The sequence below is a fragment of the Gracilinanus agilis genome, chromosome 2 (genome assembly GCF_016433145.1).
Source record: "Gracilinanus agilis isolate LMUSP501 chromosome 2, AgileGrace, whole genome shotgun sequence".
NCBI lineage: Eukaryota > Metazoa > Chordata > Mammalia > Didelphimorphia > Didelphidae > Gracilinanus > Gracilinanus agilis.
Genome location: NC_058131.1, coordinates 358,895,020 through 358,902,732, shown reverse-complemented (window position 1 = coordinate 358,902,732; position 7,713 = coordinate 358,895,020).

The window sequence follows — 7,713 nt, the reverse complement described above, 5'->3', positions numbered from 1 at the left end:
GCAAAGATACTGGAGTGGTTTGCCATTTCCTTTTCCAGCTCATTTACAGATTAGAAAACTGAGGCAAGGGGGCAGCTGGGTAGCTCAGTGGATTGAGAGCCAGGCCTAGAGATGGGAGGTCCTAGGTTCAAATCTGGCCACAGACACTTCCCAGCTGTGTGACCCTGGGCAAGTCACTTGACCAGCATTGCCTACCCTTACCACTCTTCTGCCTTAGAGCCAATACACAGAGTTGAATCCAAGATGGAAGGTAAGGGTTTAAAAAAAAAAAAAGAAAGAAAACTGAGGCAAAGAGGGTTAAGTGACTTGCCCAGGGTCACAAAGTTAAGTATCTAAGGCCAGATTTGAACTCAGGTCTTCCTGACTCCAGGACTGGTGCTTTATCCACTGCTTCACCTACCTAAACAAGATACCATTTTTGGGGGGGTTTGTTTTTCTGATTCCTTTTCTCATCCAAGTTCATGGACCTCCTGAAATCTATACATGGTTTGCAGACCTCAAGTGGAGAAACCCTGTGATAAGAAGGTAGGAACCAAAATGTAGATTTATATAAACATTTCAAGTTTATCCCTCTTCATGGTATTTCATGCTGCCTCTTTGGCTATGTGAGTGCTCAAATGTACATGCTCACACATTCTTTTTTTCTTAAACCTTTCCTTCTGTTTTAGAATATATACTAACTAGTGATTTCAAAGCAGAAGAGCGGTAAAGACCAGGCAATGGGAGTTAAGTGACTTGCACAGGGTCATACAGCTGGGAAGTATCAGAGGCTAGAGTTTAACCTAGATCCTCCTGTCTCTAAGCCTGGCACTTTACCCACTTAGTCACCTAACTGATCCTTGCTCATACATTCTTATGTTTTTGAGAATGCCTCATCAGAGCTGGATTTGGGGATGAGATTTAATAATGACTGATTTCAGTACAGAACAAGATGACAAAGGCTGTGAGCTCCCTCAGTCCAGTTGACTCCCTATGACCTCAAACAGCTTAGGTAGTTTATTCAGAGACAGCAGAAGTCAGAAAGTAGAAGAGAGAAAAGACAGAGCTCTTAGCTCCTGGATTTGCATCTCTTTCCAGGGGGCAGGATCAAGGTTTAAGGGAGTGATGGCCAACCTTTTTGAGATGGAGTGCTGGGCCCCACCCCCACCTCCACTCCCTAGGCTGAGTGCCATGTGTTATGACCAGTAGGGGTTTAAGGTTGTATTTAGGATAACTCAGGAGAAGCCCAATACCACAGCTTGATATGAGAATAAGATTTGTTCCCCACACCAGCTGGGCTAAGCTACCTTTAAGAGTGAGAATTCTCTAGCTAACCACAAGGCCCTAGAAACCAGTTTCTGTACATTACACGTGCCAGCCCCATCACTAGAAGCTGAGTGCCATGCCACCTGCCTTTACACCAGACAGGGGAGGAAGGAATCACTCCCTTTGGGCTGCCGAGCAGAGGGGTGGGTGCTAAGAGGTGAGTGTAGAGAGGGAGAAGGGAGTGAGTGCCCTGAGTGCTCTGCTCCCCTCCAGCTCTGCTGCCTGTGAACCACCTACCTTACCCTCTGTGTGCTCCCATTGGCTGCTGAGCAGAGGTGAGGGGGGTAGGGTGAAATCATATCATGAGGCAAGGTAGAGAGGGGAAGGGGAGCAGCTCCACCCGAGTCCCTGTGCCTTTCTAGTAATGAACTAGGGGGGGCAGTGCCCACATGCCCACTGAGAGCACTTTGTGTGATATCTTTGGCACCTGTGCCATAAGTTTGCCATCACTGGTCTAAGGCATGACAGAGATTAATAGAGGACTCTGCTCGTAGTCAGAAATGTTTGTTGACAGAATGAATTTGGCTGGAGGGTAAGAATCAAAAATGTTAGAGCTGGCATCTAACCTAATATCTTCTGTTCCCTTCTACTCTTCCTGATACCAGATCATCCGTCTATTCCTTATTAAGAAAAATATTAATAACCCTCATTTTCTGTCTTAATATCAATGATAAGATAGAAGAATGACAAGGACTAGGAATTGGGGGTAAGTGGTTTGCCCAGGGTCATACAGCTAGGAAGGTTCTGAAGACATATCTGAACCCAGGTGCTTCAGACTCCAAGCTCATTGCTCTCTCCACTGTGCTACCTAGTTGAATAGGCATTCCTTAAATCTTCATGATGCTAGAAAGGATTTTTCTGATTTCATCCATTGTTGAGGAGAGCCTGGGCCTGGAGGAGATGATGACAGAAGTCCCTTCTAGCTCTGACATTCCATGCTCTGTTTTCACTTATGCTTTACTTTGCTTATCTATAAAATAATAAAGATGCTTGTGCTACTACCTCACAAGGTTTTTGGGAGATAAGCACTTTGTTCAATTCAACGTGGTATGAACATGGCATTTACTATTATTATTATCATTATAGGCTTAATTGTCATTATTAACCCTATCACTTTCTTAAATCTAGGCAACCAATAAAACAAGAAATCCAGCCCCGATTTGGACTACTTGATGATTTTTCAGCAAATCAGCTTACATTGAAAATTTAACAATCCATCTGAGAGTCAGTATGAGCTGGCTCTAGCACACTTCTGCCCATAACTGTAGGTTTCCTCCAAGGCTCTGTTCTAGGCCCTCATTTCTTTATCTTTGTACTCTCTTATTTGGTGACCTCACTGGTTTTAAGGCATTTATTTATATCTGCTTAGATGACTCCTGGAAAAATATATCTAGTGTTTCTCCTTAGCTATTGTCCCACATAACTAACTTCCTGTTGGACATTTCCCACTATATGAACTGCAGGCATCTCAAACTCAACATGTCCAAAGCAGACTTCATCACCTTTCCTGTCAAATCCACTCCTTTTTGGAACTTCCCTATTTCTGAAGGCATCAATCATCCTTCTAGTCATTCAGATTCACAACCTCAGGGACATTCTTAGCTTCTGACTCTCCTTCATCCCTTGTATCCAGTCACCTGCCAGATCTCAGCATTTCTGCCCATACAACGTCTCACACATCAGCACACTTCTCTCTATTCACACAGACCCCTCTTTAGTTCAAGCCTTTATCACTTTTTGCCTCAATGATTGGGCAGCTAGGTAGTGATGTGGATACAGTGGTTGGGTCTTGAGTCAGAACGACTCACTTTCCTGAGTTCAAATCCAGCATCAGACTCTTACTAGCTATGGGACCCTGAGCTACTCACTAAATCCTGTTGTCCTCAGTTTCTTCATCTGTAGAAGGAGTAAGAGAAGAAAATGGCAAACTGCTCCAGTATCTTTGCCAAGAAAATGCTAAATGGGGTCACAAAGAGTTGGACACGACCAAAAACAACTGAGCAGCAAACTCAGTGATTGCAATAGTCTCCTAGTTGGTCCCCCTGCTTCAGATCTCTCTCTATTGCAAACCATGCTTACAGCTGCCAAAGTTATATTCCTAAAGTGAAGATCCAACCATGTCAGTCTGTGCATCCCTACTTCCTCCAGGAGCTAACATCAAATGTCACTCAAAACTCTTTACCCCCTGGTCACAGCCTACCATAATTCTGGCTATGGTTTCCCCTTCACAAACTCTAATGTTCAGGCAAATTTGCCTTTTTCCTATTCTTCACACAGAAGATTTCTTTTCCTACAGCTCTGCTTTTTCACTGGTTGTCCACATGCCAAGAATGCCCCTCTCTCTCTGCCTTTTGTAGTTCTCTTCGAGACTTACCTCAAGGACTACCTCCTGCATGAGGCCTTTCCTACTCCCCTCAGCTACCAGGTTACCTTCTACCTGTCTTATTTGTGTTCTGAGAGAAGGCCTGGAACCTTGATTTAATTAGGATAAGTAACTCGCTTATCAGGAAATGCCCTCTACTGATGCAGGTCAGCACCTTCTTAGCAATTTATAATCTTAGAGAGATGCCTGGAGCACTGGAAAGTTAAATAACTTGCTCAGTCAGGACATGTCAGAGGTAGGACTTGAATTCATGGCTTCCTGTCTCCAAGGCTCTCTATAAATTATGCAATGCTGCTCTGGCATATACCAATTTATAGTCATATTGCCTCCTCAAGAACATAAGGCTCTTGGGGGCAAAGACTGTTTCTTTTCTGTCTTTGCATACCCAATGCCTTGTATAGACTTTTACTCTTACTAGGCTCTTTTTATTTTTTTAAACCCTTATTTTCTATGTTGGTAACAACTCCTAGACTAGACAATTGGAGTTAAGTGACTTGGCCAGGGTCACACAGCTAGGAAGTATCTGTAGTCAAATTTGAACCCAGGTTCTTCCAACACCAGGCCTGCCTCTCATTCCACTGTGTCACTTATCCTTTTAATAAATGTTTGTGATCGATTGGTTCTCCTCTCTGATATTCTCAGGTCACTTCTACTTCTGATATTCTACATTTTATGGTCCCTCCCATCTCTAACATTCTGTTTTGGTTTTATTTTTGTCTTATTGGGAGTCCTCTTCTAATCTTTGAGATAACCCTGATTTCATTTAGGTAGCTGCTATAGATTCTTGAGAGTCAGAATCCTAAAGATGTGCAAGAACCTCATCCCAGCTCTAGCCCAATCAGAAAATGTGACATTTCCCGTCTCCGGTCTCCTGGCTCCAAGATTGTTGTTTACACATTCCAGAGAAGACAGAGAAAGGAAATAAACATGGCTCTTAGGCCAGGGTTCCCTTCCTGCTCAAACTTGTTCCAGGGATCGCCACCAGCTCCAAGGCTTTGACACTGAGACTGTAGGGAAGTAAAGAGAAGGGAGGGCAGAGAAGGAGTAAAGAGGGGAAGTGAAGGAAACTTTCAGCTCAGGAAAGACTTTGAATGGGCCTGATTCATTTAAGTGAAAGCTAGGGCTTCCTCCTGCATTCTTAGAATGTTCCCGATGCCTCCCTGATGGCTTTGGTCCACTCTATCCAGGTGCTCAGGGAGCGTGCTGGTGTCTGTGTCCATGTTCTCTTCAGAGAGAGGCAGCTGACTGTGTCATCCAGGGCAGCAGAGGAAGTTGAGATGAAGACTCAGAGCATGGGTCCCTGCAGAGGGAATTGCTCTTAAAAGAGTCTACTCTCAGCCTTGACAGTCTGCCTTTATAACTATAACTTAATGGTCTAGTCCACTGATGGGCAAACTTTTTAAAGAGGGAGCCAAAAGAAAGGAAATGCTCATCTGTCAGTCTGTTTCTAAGGCAATTCTTTCGAAGTTTCATTGTATTGTATCCTACTCATTGTATTCATCAGATTAGGAATAATGTCACAGAACTGAATAGAACATTTCAGGAAGCTGCATCTGGCTCGTGGGCCATAGTTTGCCCATAACTGCTCTAGTCTTTCTGAACTGACCTATCCATAATCCCTACTCTTCTCAAAACTCTACAGTGGAACTCAAATAAATTGTGCTTCTCTAAAGTTTCTCCTCTTCTCTAAAGTTTCCCCCATATAAAGTTCTACTTTTTATCCTGGCATCAGCTCCCCCCATAACATAAGGCCAACCTGACTTTCTAGCCTTATCTCATGTTGCCACCTTTGTGTTTTCTCTGCTACAGCCAAATCAAACAACTCTCTGATAGTCTCTTTTTCATCGTATCCCCACCCTAGAATATCCTTCACCCTCCTGTCTTCTGGTTTTTGCTTGTTTCATGTCCTTAGGTCAAATCACATCCATGCATACTCATCACACACAGACAACAATTACACTGTCACTAATTTAAGTTGTACCCATTCAGGGCAAGTAATAGAAGTTGTTTTTTAGAACTGGATTAGACTATGGAGAGATTTCCACCCCCTCATTTATTCCTTTACTCATTTAACAATGACTAACACCCAGTGCTGATAGCTGGTAGGGAGATAGACTGGTAAGATTGTCTATTACCTCAAGAGCTTACAGTGTAGTAGAAGAGATTAGATGTGCTTGAAACCTCTAATAGAGGTTATGTTGTAGAGCGGAATGACCACTGGATTGGAAGTCAGAAGATCTGGGTTCAGATCACTTAGCTCCCCCAACCTGGGAGTCTCAGGCTCCTCTCTGACATATGGATATGACAACCTCTATCAAATGTTGTTGTAAACCTTAAAGGTCTAGGCCAGTGATTCCCAAAGTGGGCGCCACCGCCCCCTGGTGGGTGCTGCAATGATCCAGGAGAGCGGTGATGGCCACAGGTGCATTTATCTTTCCTATTAATTGCTACTAAAATTTTAAAAAAAATTAATTTCCGGGGCTAAGTAATATTTTTTCTGGAAAGGGGGTGGTAAGCCAAAAAAGTTTGGGAACCACTGGCCTATACTATAGACTCTATAGAAACAGGAATTATCATTCCATGAGACAAAATGTGAGGTATGCATAAGAAGTGAAAAATGCTAAGCGTTTAAGGAAGGATTGATAGATCACTTGTGAATAGGAAGATAGGGGGAGAGGAAGGGGTAATGTGGTATTGGAAATTTGGGAGTCCTTGAACTAATTTTGAGATCTTTGATCTAAACTTCCTGCGGAAGTTTAGGGGTCTTTCAAACTACATTTCCCACAATTCCTGGCTTACATAATGACATAGCCAGTTACGTAATGATGTGACACAGAGGTTAAAAATGAGGGGCTGGGCTTGCAATGTGTTTTTGTTGTTGTTGTTGTTGTTGTTATTGTTGTTGTTTATTTTTTCCAGCTGAAGCAGCAGGTGGACAGAAGTAATGGCGGGTGGCACGTGGCTTCATTTTTCTAATGGCTACCAATAAATCCTTCAAAACCCTAATATTTTTAAATCTATCCTTTTATATCCATTTTATTTCTTACAGTAAAGAAAGGCTCTCCTGAGAAGTTGACATTAATATCTGGGTCTATTTCAACAGAGAAAGATGAGGATGGAGTGTATACTGTGGACAAGGCGGAAGGTGGGAGCAAAGACAGCAAAGCAGGAGAGCAAAGTATGTGTGTGTGGGGAAGCTTTGGTCTGTAATACAATTTGGCTGGTGTAGAATGTAAAATGAGATGAAAAAAGAAAATGGGTGCCAGATTAGGGAGTGTCCCACATGCTGATGTGTATGTAGGGTGGGGGGCAGGTGGGGTAGATTGTGCTTTATTTGCTTAGCAATAGAGAGATATTGAAAAAATAGAGTAGGGAACTAATGTGCTTAGATCTGTCCATTAAAGTTAGTCTGACAAGGAATGCTAATGCATATCTACAAAGAAAGTAGTGAAGCAACAGGGCAATACTGATTTGGGAGCAGCTTTTTGAAGTATTCCCTAGAAAGCTATTTTCAAGCTGGAAAAGGGCAACATTTACATACAAATGTAATATGCAAATGAAAAATGCTTCTAAAAATCTACAAATATTCATTCCAACCAGTCATTTAATGAGAACAACTGCCTAGTATTTCATTAAAAAGAAAAGAATCTTAGTATGTGAAATATGTGAGGTAGTTAGGTTTGGAAGGAAATTCAGGGCATAAAAGGTTAAAGCAGGAAAGACTTCAAGGACCATCTAGTTCAGTCCAACTCCTTCACTAAAGAGAGGCAGAAACTGAATTTCAGAGAACATGTAACTTGCCCAGTGTTAACCAGGTACCAAGTAGCAGAACGGGAATCTGAACTCAGATCCTTTCCATGCTCTTTTCACCACGCCAATCTTGCCACTCTACCAGGTAGTAACCATTATCTACCAGATATTTTTGAGACAGTTTCAAGGAAATCAAATCTATTTTGAATGAGGCCTTTGAAAATAGTCTCCTGTGTCAACATGAACCCTGATTATCATCTCAGAAAATAACATCT